This window comes from Pseudophryne corroboree, chromosome 6 (genome assembly GCF_028390025.1).
Source record: "Pseudophryne corroboree isolate aPseCor3 chromosome 6, aPseCor3.hap2, whole genome shotgun sequence".
Taxonomy (NCBI): domain Eukaryota; kingdom Metazoa; phylum Chordata; class Amphibia; order Anura; family Myobatrachidae; genus Pseudophryne; species Pseudophryne corroboree.
In genome coordinates, this window is record NC_086449.1 from 7648985 (window position 1) to 7664180 (window position 15196).

The 15196-nt window shown below is 52.3% G+C and overlaps 1 protein-coding gene across 3 annotated transcripts in view; it reads left to right on the top strand.

Annotated features, from left to right (window-relative positions):
• LOC134935883 (calmodulin-binding transcription activator 2-like) overlaps positions 1-15196 on the top strand; it is an 86949-nt gene that overhangs the window by 21917 nt on the left and 49836 nt on the right. The gene's annotated exons all lie outside the window — the stretch shown is intronic.

Genomic DNA, 15196 nt, shown 5'->3' on the forward strand with positions numbered 1-15196 from the left:
CTAACTGTGTGGAGTTTGTATGTTCTCCCCATACTTGCGTGGGTTTTCTCCGTGTACTGGGGCAGGGACTGATGTAAATGGCCACATATTCTCTGTACAGCGCTGCGGAATATGTGTGCGCTATATAAATAACCGGTAATAAGTGATAACTAGAAAGTCCCGGGTTGTCAGGCGCAGTCCTACGGTATAACACAACGCACATGTATGGTAACAGTGACGCGCTAATTGTGTTTATAATCTATCTCACGTGGTCCAGTTATCTGTCATATGGCACAGAATTATCTCAGACACATAGTATGGTGACAGTGGGTCATAAGTCTTGCGTTTATTCTGACAGGGGAAACCAAAACTTATCTGGAACCAGTGGAGGTCATTCCGAGTTGATCGCTAGCTGCATTCTTTCGCTGTGCAGCGATGAGGCAAAAAAACGGCACTTCTGCGTATGCGGCGCAATGCGCACGCGCAAAGTAATATTACAACGAACGATGTAGTTTTGCACAGGGTCTAGCGAAGCTTTTCAGTCGCACTGCTAACCGCAGAGTGATTGACTTGAAGTGGGCGTTTCTGGGGGTCAACTGACCGTTTTCAGGAAGTGTTCGAAAAAAACGCAGGCGTGCCAGGAAAAACGCAGGCGTGGCTGGACGAGCGCAGGGCGTGTTTGTGATGTCAAAACAGGAACTGAACAGTCTGAAGTGATCGCAAGCGCTGAGTAGGTATTGAGCTACTTAAAAACTGCACAAAAAAACTTTGTAGCCGCTCTGCGATCCTTTCTTTCGCACTTCTGCTAAGCTAAAATACACTCCCAGTGGGAGGCTGCTAAAAACTGCTAGCGAGCGATCAACTCGGAATGACCACCAGTATCTTTCAAACAGATACAATTGTATCATGGTTGAAATATGACACTTTTTAGGCGCATAAAATGCAACAATATTCAGTATCACCAGTAAAAACTATGAAAGAAGTACACATATAGGGGCGTATTCAGTTGTGTGCGGATGTGCGGTTTTTCCCGTAGCTGCCGGTTTTGTCCTACTCAATTGCAGGAGAGAAAAGGAGCCTATAGAAAATCACCTATAGAGATCACTGCATCTTTTTTTCGCTGTCCCAGAGCAAGTCTGATTTTTACTAAAATAGTTATTTTTAGGAAAAATCAGCCGTACATTTTTGATTAGCAGTTTCTTATATAGCGCAGCATATTCTGTTGCGCTTTATAATTGGAAACAACAGTGATAACACAAAACTGGGTAATAGCAGTCATAGAGGTAGGAGGGCCCTGCTCGCAAGCTTACACTCTATGGGGAAATAGGCATTGATACATAAGGATAGGTGCTATCTATTGCATAATGGTCCACCAGATTGTAAAGCTCCTTGGTGGGCTGTATGATATGGACACCCAGCAATGTTGGCCTGGGGTCGGGAAGAAGGGAAAGTGAACAAAGAGAAAACGTGAGTGTGACCAGGCGGTCCCGTATGACAGCCCTCACTGCTTCGCGTCCCGTCCCCAGTACACAGAATGGATGTTTAGGTCACACGGGACCTGGCCTCATAGGGGATTCCCGCTTACCGTCAGTAACCGCATGTTACTGACTCCACCCACTGTGCAGTGGGCATGTACTACGCTGCACCTCCAAACTCCTACCCTGCCGTGGCGTCTGGAACCACGGTTCTGCTCTGTATGCGTCGACACGCCATCTTACCACACCTGTGTGGTGCTGACGAATCCCTACTAGTCGCTTGACTAGGCCTCTACCCGGTAGCTGGCTGGAGGCGGAGCTTGGAGACGCTGGGTGTACCCTGGACAGCCGGAAAATTGAGCTAGGTTTCGCCTAGCCCTGCAGGTCGCAAGAGGAAGCGGTCGTCTTGAGGCAGAAGAAGTTTTATTTGCCCAGTACAGTCTTCAAAAAGACTCAGCAATACAGTAGATGTTTCACAGCAGAGTAAAAATAAATGGTACAATATACCTGGAGGCTCACAGGCCTCCTCTTTTTATACAGTAAAACCACAATGCATCTCAGGGGGTAGCCCCCCTCCCCCCGAGTTCTTTCTTTCCAGTCAGGATATCTTACAAAATATAAATAAATAAATTAAATTTTAAAAGGATATAAGTGCAAAAAAGCTATTTCCTCCTTCCTGATACACACAAAGTTCTTGTAATTTAAACATAAATCTGCATCCTACATAATGCAGCCTAGGAAATCTTACATCAAACTGTTGTTAAACGAAACCCACTAGTTTGCATCCATAAAACACAATGTGAGTAACATGTTCCTGTCTCTCACCTCCATGCAAACCCAGTTTTGGCTTATCACACAACAGGAGATGCTGAAAGCACAAACAGTCTTCTTCCCAAACCTTAATTTGTATTTCAAAGAAAATGTTTGCCTCAAAAAGCCTGCCAATTGTCACCTATTCCCTGCTGGAGCTAGGACAATTAACATACGACTTTTTTTGCAAAAGTGTCTCAAGAACAATTGTCAAGGTCATTTAGAAACAAAATACCTTGTACTTTTCTCATGAGTGCTTTGTCCATGCAGTTCTATAACAGTGCAGTCCATAATTCTCCAGCTGCACACTGCGCAGTGATATAACATATGACACATTATTAAACATATTTTTAAACCATCCGTGTCTGGCGCGTAAGTACATTCAACAGTGGCGCCAAGCGCCTATTGTCCTTAAAATGGCACCGGGCCCTTTAAGGGTTAACCCCTTAAATGCCGTGGCCGCCATTAACCATGTGGCCGATGGGTCCTTATGCCACACTCCCCCAACTCAAGCGGGAAAACCAGCGAGTCATGTCCCAACGATTTGGCTCCTGGTCCCGCAGTCTCTTGGGTGAAGGGGACGCTACCTGGGGCGCTTAGGCTCCGGCCTAGACAGTTCATCCATATTATGGTGGGCCGACTCTTGTGGGGACACAATGTTCAAATAGTCCACATGAAGTCCGAATCCAAGTCTCCACCACAGCAGTCTGTCAGTTTTCCTCAAGGTAGGTTGCAGCCACCTAACAGGTGGGTGGTAAGTCACCACTGTGGGGGGCGAGTTACAAACAGTAAAAACTGGTCCAGTGCACACACAACTTCCACCCAAGTTGTCCCAATTGTGGCATGCCCCACCTCCCACCATAGTAGTGTTCTGCTCAAACAGGCCACAGGGTGCTCCTGCCCATATGGCTCCTCCTGGCTAGGAACTGCTCCCAGTTTGTGCAGTGGCGCAGTAGTTCGTAAAACACAGTCCTGGTCAATCAGCACTCTAGCGGGTACCAGAGCCTCCTTCACTGACTGGAATGCCAACTCGCAAGCGGGTGCAAAGTCCACTGACTTTGGAATGCCCTTCCTAGCCATCTCTGTCAAGGGGTTCACTACAGGACTAAAGTCAAAGACAACGTGTTCGTAGGGCCTTACAGGTTCTAAGGTCAGTACCTGTCTGGGTAATATGGGCCGGGGCCAGCCTCTGGTCGCCTCTGCTTTGAGCCTTTCCCTGTCTCCTCCCACAGGGTGCCCCAGGCACTGCACCTCTGTCATTTCTAGCTGGCATCTGTCTGTCCTAACTGTCAGACCTGCCCTCCAATCCTCCTCTGTCGACCTATGACTCGGGAAACCTACCCTGTCCCCTAGGTCTGCTCTTTCCTCCTTGTCCACTACCTGTACCACAGTGATGGCGGCCAGACCACCAGCCTCTGGATCCTGTGTGGCATCCATTACAGGGAAGTTGCGTGCTGGACCCAACATCCTCTGCGTTGCTAGGGGACGTAGGCATACCAGAGGCAAAAGGCATGCAGGGTCGATGTGCTGATCTAGCCGCTGTAATCTTTACCTCTGGGCTGGTTGATGCTGTGGTTGGCTGTGCTGGCAGCTGTAGTCTTTTCCTCTGGGCTGGGCTGTGCTGGAGTAGCTGATGTCAACGGTGATTGTGGAACTTGACTCCGGGGAATGGCGCCAGCAAACCTGGTGACGATCCCACCACCCAGATAATTTCCTAGGACCACATCAGTTGGGAGACCATCCATGGCGGCAACTTCTCGCAACTCTGGTCCAGCTCCCCAGTCCAGGTAGACTCTTGCCATGGGAACCTCTTTCTCTGTTCCATCTGCCAGGGTGACCGTGGCAGTGCGACCCTGCAATACTGCAGCAGGATCAATAAGGTGGGGGCTCACCACAGTGATTGAGGCCCCAGAGTATCTTAGGCCTTCCCCCTGCAGGGGTCCCACGTGGACCGGCTCCAGGTGCCTCCACATTTTGTGTAGGGGCCGTTTGGCCATGCAGGTGACTCTCTCCACAGAGTGCACCTGTCTCTCACCACACTCCATCGGACTGACTGGAGGGGGAACAGTCTCTGTAGGCTCCTCTCCACTCGTCAAACAAGCGAGCCGGGCTCCAGCACTCGGATTTGGGCACGAGTCTGGGGTGCTTGGGATGCAGGACAGTTCATCCTCAGATGTCCGATTTTCCCGCAGCCATAGCACTTCTTCTCCAGTCGTGGCACCTATGATCTCTGATCACTTGCAGGGACACTGCGGTGCGGTTGCTAGCCAAGAGCACCTGGGTTGGTAGATGCTTGTTTTTGGGGAGGATGAGCTGAAGAGGGGTGTCCCCCTGGTGGTACAGTCCTTTGGGGCTGGCTGCTGGTTGGGCGCTTCTGCCCGTGTGGCCGAATTGACACATACTTGTTTGCTAGCTGGACAGCCATCTTTAAGCTGGGTGGCTCCCGGTCTAGCACCCACTCCTTCATTTCTGGGGCACACCTACGATAGAACTGCTTCCTGCAGATCAGGGCAATCAGTGCGTCCCATGTAGTGGCTTCAGAATCCTTCACCCACTTCACCACATACAGTACTGTCGCAGTGATGAAGAATCACTAGAGGAGGGCCTTTGTGACTTCGTCGTAATCCCCACAGTCCTCCCACTCCGACTTGGGTAAATCATGTAGTTTGCAAGTCCTTTCAAAAACTTGTAAATGTCCATCAATGTCCCCATTGCTGTCTGCAAACTTGGCAAACTGTATACGTCCCAATCTGTGTGCAGCAGCGGACAACGGCTCCTGGGGTACCACGGCCTGTGGTGCCCGCTCCACATGCCCCATCTGAATGACAAGCATGCTTTCTTGCTCCGTTGCCTTTTCCCCCAATTCCGCTAGCCGAGCCGCTAGGCTATCCGTGTGCCCCCCCCCCCCCCCCCCCCGGGACGTTTAGATCCTGGCCCTGCTAGGGTTTGCTGGAAAACATGGCTGCTGCGAGAGGGGGGCGGGGCTTGTGGGTCTTACCAGTTCCTTACGAAGGTCTACTGGTGGTCCGTCCTATTCGATGCTGACGCCCTCAGCGCTCTCTACCTCCGTCCGGCGGGACTCCTCAAAGCTCATGAGTGCCGCCCTCATGACGCTTCTGGACGCATTGACAGGGATATCCACACCCTTCTGCCGACACACGATCTCCAGATTGTCCTTAGACATTCCGATGAAGTCCGCCATCTTGTGCGTTCTCCTGCGCTGCAGTTACTCCTCTCCTGAGTAACTCGGCTTCACCAATCGCGTGACCGAAAAGCTGCCTGGGATTATCTCACCGCTGTGCCACCAATTTCTGTGACCGGACGGTCCCGTACGAAAGCCCTCACCGCTTTCGCGTCCCCCCCCCCCCCCCCGTCACAGAATGGAGTTTTAGGTGACACCGGACCTGGCCACATAGGGGATTCCCGCTTACCATCAGTAACTGCCTGTTACTGGCTCCACCCACTGCGCAGTAGGCGGTACTACGCTGCCACCCCCAGACTCCTAACCTGCCGTGGCGTCTGGAACCACGGTCCTGCTCTGTATGCGTCGACACACTGTCTTACCACACCTGTGTGGTGTTGACGAATCCCCACTAGTCGCTTGACTAGGCCTCTACCCGGTAGCTGGCTGGAGGCGGAGCTTGGAGACGCTGGGTGCACCCTGGACAGCCGGAAATGGAGCTACATTTCGCCTAGCCCTGCAGGTCACAAGATGAAGCGGTCGTCTTGAGGCAGAAGATGTTTTATTTGCTCAGTACAGCAATACAGTAGATGTTCACAGCAGAGGGAGAATGGTATAATACACCTGGAGGCTCACAGGCCTCTTTTTAGACAGTAAAACCACAATGCATCTCAGGGGGTAGTCCCCCCCCCCTTCCCCCCGAGTCCTTTCCGTCCTATCAGGATATCTTACAAAATATAAATAAATTACATTTTAAAAGGAGGATATAAGTGCAAAAAAGCAATTTCCTCCTTCCTGTCACACACAGACAAAGTCCTTGTAATTTAAACATAAATCTGCATCCTACATAATGCAGCCTAGGAAATCTTACATCAAACTGTTGTTAAACGAAACCCACTAGTTTGCATTCATAAAACACAATGGGGCAGATGTATGAAAAACGTCCTAACGGACGTTATGTGGCTTGGACCGTATCACCACCATTATCGTGGTGATACGGCCGGAACCTGCGCCACAATGTATCACCAGTGTGGCCGCCGATGTGGGAGGGCGTTATCTTACCTGTCCCGCGATAACGCACCTTCCACATCGGCTGGCCTGGTCTCGCTCCCGGTGTCTATCTGCGCATGCGCGCCCTTTTCCCCTCCTCCCTGCTCGCACTGCTGGCGGCTCGAGGCACATGCGCGATTAGGCTGGCTGCTCGCCAGCGTCGGATGTGTGAGGTGGATATTGTTTTCAGGGGAAAAATTAAAGAACACAAATCAAAAACCAAACAAGCAAGCTTTAACCTCACAGAGTTCCGGACCGGCGGCTTCAGGAGACGAAAAGGGACAGCTGAGGTAATCATACATTGCCTCTGCTCTTCGTCTCCCATTCACTACTGCAGGGAACCGGTAAATGGCGGGGGGCGCGCGGCGGGCAGTGCATACGCCGTTAAAATGCCATTCATACATTTGGGTGCAGCGCAAAATGCTGCCTTAAGGTGCGCTGTGGTCAACGGGAATCACAGCGCACTTTCATACATCTGCCCCAATGTGATTAACATGTTCCTGTCTCTCTCACATCTCCATGCAAACCCAGTTTTGGCTTATCACACAACAGGAGATGCTGAAAGCACAAACAGTCTTCTTCCCAAACCTTAATTTGTATCTCAAAGAAAATGTTTGCCCACCAAAAGCCTGCCAATTGTCACCTATCCCCTGCTGGAGCTAGGACAATAACATACGACTTTCTATGCAAAAGAGTCTCAAGAACAATTGTCAAGGCCTTTTAGAAACAAAATACCTTGTACTTTTCTCCTGAGTGCTTTGTCCATGCAGTTCTGTAACCGTGCAGTCCACCATTCTCCAAGTGCGCACTGCGCAGCGATATAACATATGACACATTATTAAACATTTTTAAACAGTCCGCGCTTGGCGCCGTAAGTACTTTTAACAGAGGCGCCAAGCGCCTATTGTCAAAATGGCGCCGGGCACTTTAAGGGTTAACCCCTTACGTGCCGTGGCCGCCATTCACCAAGTGGTCCTCCGGCCACACCGACCATTTGATGAAGCTGGAAGGGTTAGGCTGCCCGGGGGTCACTTACTCCCCCTTACACCACTGAGTCATCCATCTCTGCCAGAACTAGCGGCACCCGAAAGAACACCGCTGCCGCCAGGACCATGTGAGTGATGTTAGGTCAACACTGTCATGTACGAAATACGTGTTCCCATGTATATATGATGAATGTCTTCTTGCTGATGCAACACACCCTTATTGAGTTACGCTAAGCTGCCAGACAGGTCCTGCTCCCAGGATAGAGGAATTACGCTGCTTTCCGGAGAGATACGGAAATACGCTTATGGAATTCCGCAGCAGTAGATAAGTCGCCATGACCCAATATTAATCTTTTTCTATACGCGCTGCTTCCCCCTGCTACTTTTATTCACATTTACGCCAGTGTTCAGGACCTGCTCCCACAGTCCGTGCACACTACAGGAGTGCGGCCATATTGTCTCCTCCCTCATGGGAAAACAGCTGCTCGGAAACGTTACCTTCTGGCACAGAACGGGGGGGGCAGTTCCGCTGTGATCACTCGACGTGACTTATTTTTGTTTATACCTTTTGTTATATTATGACTAGCTATTCTACCCGTTCTTCGCACGGGAGTTTCAGATTTTCATGTTTGTAAATATAATTTTGGTAAATCTATAGAGATGTAAATTTGAGACGTCTTAATGTAAGTAAATATGAATCCATGGTTCTTGGCATTACCCGAGGAGCGTCCGTAGCAGATACGGTAAAAAGTGACAGGAACATTTTTGTAGCTTATTAAATTCGACGCACTGGAGGAGCAATCCAAATTTTGATCCGATTGTCCATTTGGGTGTCATCGTTCACGCAACAAAAGCCAGGCATCGGTGATGACGTCATTATGTCAACCCCCTGTTTATCCCCTTAGGGGAGGTTTATTACATTTCTAATTACATAGTTTTCCTATTTCCCACCTGAAGAATACCTGTGTTACATTTCATCTTCCTAACATATCGGGAAGTGAGAGAATTATACCTCTTTCACACCGCACAAATAACCCGGTATCGGCCCGCTATATTGCCGGGTCACTATGTGATGTGAAAGGGGTCACTGCCGAATTTCCAGGTTCACCTGACTCGGTATTTCAACCTGGGAATAAAGAAGGGTTATTCCCGGGTCAGGTGCAGTGTGAACGGGTTGCCGAGGCGGTGCGGAGGTGATCTAATCTCCCAGCGCTTCCTCCGCACCTGCCCCCAATGCCGGCTCCATCCATTCCCCCGATGGCAACCCAACCCGGGATATTGGCGGGTCGGGAACACAGTCTGAAAGGGTCTAATACCGGGCCGCACTAGGGAAGGACTCGGTTCCAAATCCTGGCTGCAACCCGGCATTGCGATGTGAAATTCGGCAGTGACCCCTTTCACATCACACAGTGACCCGGCAATATAGCGGGTCGATACCGGGTTATTTGTGCGGTGTAAAAGAGGTATAATATATATACAGGTTGAGTATCCCTTATCCAAAATGCTTGGGACCAGAGGTATTTTGGATATGGGATTTTTCCGTATTTTGGAATAATTGCATAACATAATGAGATATCATGGTGATGGGACCTAAGTCTAAGCACAGAATGCATTTATGTTACATATACACCTTATACACACAGCCTGAAGGTCATTTTAGCCAATATTTTTTATAACTTTGTGCATTAAACAAAGTGTGTCTGCATTCACACAATTCATTTATGTTTCATATACACCTTATACACACAGCCTGAAGGTCATTTAATACAATATTTTTACTAACTTTGTGTATTAAACAAAGTTTGTGAAAATTGAGCCATCAAAAAACAAAGGTTTCACTATCTCACTCTCACTCAAAAAAGTCCGTATTTCGGAATATTCCGTATTTTGGAATATTTGGATATGGGATACTCAACCTGTATAATTATTATTATTATTCTATAATACCATAACTAGTTACCAGCTGTGACAGGACGCTTCCTAAGCTCCCACTGACTTGCGTCCCACGGTCACACGGGAACTGGCCACATAGGGGATTCCCGCTTACTGTCTGTGACCGGACGGTCCCGTACGAAAAGCCCTCACCGCTATCGCGTCCCGTCCCCAGTGCACAGAATGGATATTTAGGTCACACGGGACCTGACTACATAGGGGATTCCCGCTTACCGTCAGTAACCGCCTGTTACTGACTCCACCCACTGCGCCGTGGGCGGGTTTATGCTGCCACCACCAAACTCCTAACCTGCTGTGGCGTTTGGAACCACGGTTCTGCTCTGTAAGTGCCGACACGCTGCCTTACCACACCTGTGGTGCCTCTACCGGTAGCTGGCGGAAGGTGGAACTTGGAGACACTGGTTGACCCTGGACAGCCGTTGAACGGGGATAGGTTTCGCATAGCCCTGTAGGTCACAAGATGAAGCAGACTTCTTGAGGCAGATGATGTTTTAATTCCAACAAATAGTTCTGAAAAGAACTCAGCAATACAGCAAGATGTTACAGCAGAAAGTAGTTGGTATAATACACTTTTCATGGGGCAACTGCCCTCCTTTTATCCTACTCCAATACACAATACCACAGGGGGTAAGTCCGCCCTGTGGTTTACAACCAATCAATGTTTACCCCTTGGTCACATGCACAGCTACCATTGTCCTCTATGGACACTGGGGAGTGGTCACTCTCCTTTGACTGGAGGATCAGGATACGCCCCGCTGCCATTCAGTCTCGGCTGGGGGAAGTTTTCCCGCCTAAACTGACTTCCAGAAACCTGTCCTGGACCTAACCCACTGCCTGCAGCCTGGATTCGGGCTCCAGAGCTGGGCAGCCTAGATCCCCGGTCAGGGTTTCCTGGCCACTACGGGTGATCTCCATGGAGCTCCGGAAAACCACTCAGCTTGTTTCCAAGCTGAACTTCTCCTCTCTCTCCCAATGCCACTTTCAAGTCTGAGGCTGGAAGGGAAAATATTCAGTTTTTGGGGAAAAGGTCTGGGAGAATCCATCAGCCTGCACAGCCATGGATTCCCCCCTCCTGGGACACACAACCAAGTAAGTGCATTTTACCTCAAATACTTTACATTTAAACACGTTTCCCTTTAAATATACACTGAGCCTGTGCCCTGCACAGGCTCCACATACCCAGGCACTGCAATGCCTCATAACACAATATATATATTATTACATTTTAATACATTGTTTTGTTTTAATGTGCTCAGCGCTGGGCTCCCCTAGCCCTGCAGCCTGGCTGCTAGGGCTCTCTCAGTGCTGGAGGTATGGGGCTGGCTTCCCCCAGCCTGCCTGCCACTGGGGTCCAGGGAGCTGGCTCTCCCTGTCCCCCCAGTGTGGCACTCATTCACTGGTCTCGCCGCACCGTGCGGCGCACCCCGCTAATCTGAAGCCCGGCAGCCCGGGACACTTGTCCCAGCCGCCGTGGCTCTGTGTCCATTGCAGCGCTGAGGTACCGGGAGCGTAGCTCCTGGACCCCAGCACTCACTATCCTGTTCACCCCCGCCGCAAGGGAGCCGGCTAGCCCGGTCCCCCATGAGCGGCGCGCTCTGGTGCCCTCACCGCTAGCCCGATCCCCTGTATGCGGCGCTGAGTTCTGTGGCCTCGCCGCAGCGTCCGACGGGGAGCCGGGCCGCGGCACCCTCCCCCCTGCCGCTCAGCAGCCCGGGACGTTCGTCCCGGCTGCCGCGGCTAGCCACCTCCGCTGGTGCTGAGGTGCCGGGAGCAGAGCTCTTGGCCCCCAGCGGCGGCATGCAGAGATCACTGCGGCGGAAGCGGCTCTCCCTTCTCCCTAGCGCTGAGGTGCCGGGAGCGGGGCTCCCGGACCTCAGCACACACACAGCGCTTCTCCCCCGGCGCGCACACACAGGTCAGCGCGTCGGGGGGCTCCCTCACTGCCGCGGGACCGTGGCGCATTTAAAAATAAATTTTTTTAAACACACGGCGCCTAGCACCCATTACATTTAAAATTGGCGCCAACACACGGCGCCTAGCACCCATTACATTTAAAATTGGCGCCAAGCGCCCAGTGTCCCTATAATGGCGCCGGACACTGAGGGTTAACCCCTTCAGTGCTGCAGCCGCCATTAACCATGTGGCTGGTGGGTCTCTCCGGCCACACCGACAGTAACTGCCTGTTGCTGACTCCACCCACTGTGCAGTGGGTGGGTACAATGCTGCCACCACCAGACTCCTTGTTCCTGTGGCGTCTGGAACTACGGTTCTGCTCTGTATGTGTCGACACGCCACCTTACCACACCTGTGTGGTGTTGACTGATCCCCACTAGTCGCTTGACCGGGCCTCTGCAAGGTAGCTTGCGGAAGGCGGAGCTTTGAGACGCTAGGGTTACCCTGGACAGCCGGAGAACGGGGCTACGTTTCGTGTATCCCTGTTGGTCACAAGATGAAGCGGTCGTCTTGAGGCAAGAGATGTTTATTCGCTCAAATCAAATCCTGAAAAGGACCCTCCCGGTCTCCAGGGGATATCATACAGACAGAAGATGGTATAATACCTCTTACACAGGGCAGTAACCCTCCTTTTATCTTACTTCAATACACAATACCTCAGGGGATAAGCCCACCCTGTTGTTCTCAACCAATCATTGTACAATCATGTGCTGCGCATGCCTTGGTCACATGTACAGCTACCATTGTCCTCTATGGACAGTGGGGAGTGGTCACTCTCCTTTCACTGTTCACTCCAGGGGTTTTGGTATCCTCTTTGGAGTCGTTCTGTCATGGGCTGAGGGGAAGTTTTCCCGCCTAAACTACTTCCAGGAATATGCCAAGGGGGACCCAGCTCACCATCTCCAAAGATGGGCAGCCTAGATCCCCGGTCAGGGTTTCCTGCTCACCGAGGGTGATCCCTATGGAGCTCCATGAAAATACTGAGCTTGTTTTAAAGCTGATTTTCCTCGCTACTTTCCCATGCAGCTCCCAGATTGGAGGCTACCTGGGAAGGCATTCCGTTTTTGTGGAAGAGGTCTGGGGGAATTCAGCAGCCTGCACAGAGTCCTGGTTCCCCCTGGGACCCAAACAACCAAGTAAGTGTATTTTTACACTAAATACTTTGAAATACACTGTACACGTTTTTAAATATACTCTGAGCCTGTTGCCTCACCGCAGCCTCCGGAGTGATCCGGGCTGCGGCACGCACCATAGCCCTTCTGACGCCCGGCAGCCCAGGGACGCTCGTCCCGGCCGACTTAGCTCTCTGTCTCCCTGCAGAGATGAGGCGCCGGGAGCGTAGCTCCCGGACCTCAGTGCCAAACTCACTGCGTCCTTCCCCCGCCGCACAAGGAGCTGGGCAGTCTGGTCCCCCTGTGAGCGGCATATAAAGCCCTTCCAGCACGGCGCACTGGAAGCCGGAGGTCCCGGTCTCCCAGTCACAGCGTCCTCCACCCGCCGCACGAAGTGGGTGCTGGATAACCTGGTCCCTCCGGCGGGTGGCACAGTGGCTCCCCTCTCCCCCAGCGCACTGGGGGTTAACACTTACTGCCGCTGCTGCCAGAGAGGTCCGGGGCCACGTCACATCAAAGCAGAAAAAATACCCAGCGCCTGCAATATTTCAAATATGGCGCCTAGCGCCAGTCCACAGTTAAAAATGGCACCAAGCGCACATTGTTCTGTAAAATGGCGCCGGCCACGGGTGGTTAACCCCTTAAGTGCCGCGGCCGCCACTGTCCAGGTGGCTGACGGGGTCTCCGGCCAAACAAGCCCGACAGTAATATCAGCGCTGGAGGCTGTGCGTGCCAGACCGGAGCAACGCTTCAATGGCTCCATCGGACGCCATCTAGTGGCCCCCAGCATGCAAAACACTTGAACCCCCCCCCCCCCCCCATAGAGGTGAGGAGCAGCGTTAGCCTTAAATTATATAGGAGAATGCTTTTGTATGGCGCCCCCTAGTGTCTGTAATGTCATACAGGGATAAATTGCATAGATGCATAAACCATTCCATGTCAGCGGGTTCAGCAAGACGGAACAAGGGGGGAAAGAGATAACGAAGAGAGTGACAGCTGAGACAGTGGCTGATGATAGACAGTGCCCTGGGAGAGAGGACAGACAGGGTCCCTGAGTGTGAGTGCACAGGAGACTGGGACAGCGCCCCCTGCAGTAGGTAACGTGGTCTGAGAGGGGTTATGCGGGCTGCAGCTGTCGTGACGTGGATGTTACTGTGTATTCAGCCTAATTCATGGTGACAGCTGCACTGACCCTCATTCCCTTTTATCACCCCCTCCTCTTCTTCCCTGTATAATGCTCCGTGCCAGGCTGTCCACCCTGTGCCAGGTCTGCAGGCGCCGGGCTGTGAGTGGTGGCAGGATCCTCCTTTCTATTTCCGTCCTCCGTCTTTCAGCGCCCGCCAGCAACCTGAGTCCCAAACAGAACTATTTTCCTAGTTGTGGAAGGACACAGTGACGCTGGTGGCGTGCTTACCATTCCCAGCGCTGCGTGACATGGGCACAGGACAGCCCGCGCTCTAGAAAGCAGCTGGCGTTCACTTACAGTGACACCCACAGGGAGGGGGCAGCGGGCGACACCTCTCGCCCTGTTTATAGAAAGTCCTGAGTGTCCTCTGTTACAGACTAGTGCACATTAACCTATAAGGTGCTGCTGCCACCCTGCAGGGGGAGGGGCAGACTTACAGCTCCCTTCTGTCTGTGTCACCCTGCAGGAGGAGGGGCAGGCTCATAGCTCCCTTCTGTCTGTGTCACCCTGCAGGAGGAGGGGCAGGCTCATAGCTCCCTTCTGTCTGTGTCACCCTGCAGGGGGAGGGGCAGACTTACAGCTCCCTTCTGTCTGTGTCACCCTGCAGGGGGAGGGGCAGACTTACAGCTCCCTTCTGTCTGTCACCTTGCAGGGGGAGGGACAGGCTCATAGCTCCCTTCTGTCTGTGTCACCCTGCAGGGGGAGGGACAGGCTCATAACTCCCTCCTGTCTGTGTCACCCTGCAGGGGGAGGGGCAGACTTACAGCTCCCTTCTGTCTGTGTCACCCTGCAGGGGGAGGGGCAGACTTACAGCTCCCTTCTGTCTGTGTCACTTTGCAGGGGGAGGGGCAGACTTAAAGCTCCCTTCTGTCTGTGTCACCCTGCAGGGGGAGGGACAGGCTCATAGCTCCCTTCTGTCTGTGTCACCCTGCAGGGGGAGGGACAGGCTCATAACTCCCTCCTGTCTGTGTCACCCTGCAGGGGGAGGGACAGGCTCATAACTCCCTCCTGTCTGTTTCACCCTGCAGGGGGAGGGGCAGGCTCATAGCTCCCTCCTGTCTGTGTAACCCTGCAGGAGGAAGGGCCAGGCTTATAGCTCCCTGCTGTCTCTGTGTCACCCTGCAGGGGGAGGGGCAGGCTCATAGCTCCCTGATATCTGTGTCACCCTGCAGGGTGAGGGGCAGGCTCATAGCTCCCTGATATCTGTGTCACCCTGTAGGGGGAGGGGCCAGGCTTATAGCACTGTTCTGTCTATGTCACTGTGTCACCCTGCGGGGGGAGGACCCAGGTCTATGGCTCCCTTCTGTCTGTGTCACCCTGAAGGGGGAGGGGCAGGCTTATAGCTCCCTTCTGTCTGTGTCACTGTCACCCTGCAGGGGGAGGGGCAGGCTCATAGCTCCCTTCTGTCTGTGTCACCCTGCAGGGGGAGGGGCAGGCTCATAGCTCCCTTCTGTCTGTGCCACTGTTTCACCCTGCAGGGGGAGGGACAGGCTCATAGCTCCCTTCTGTCT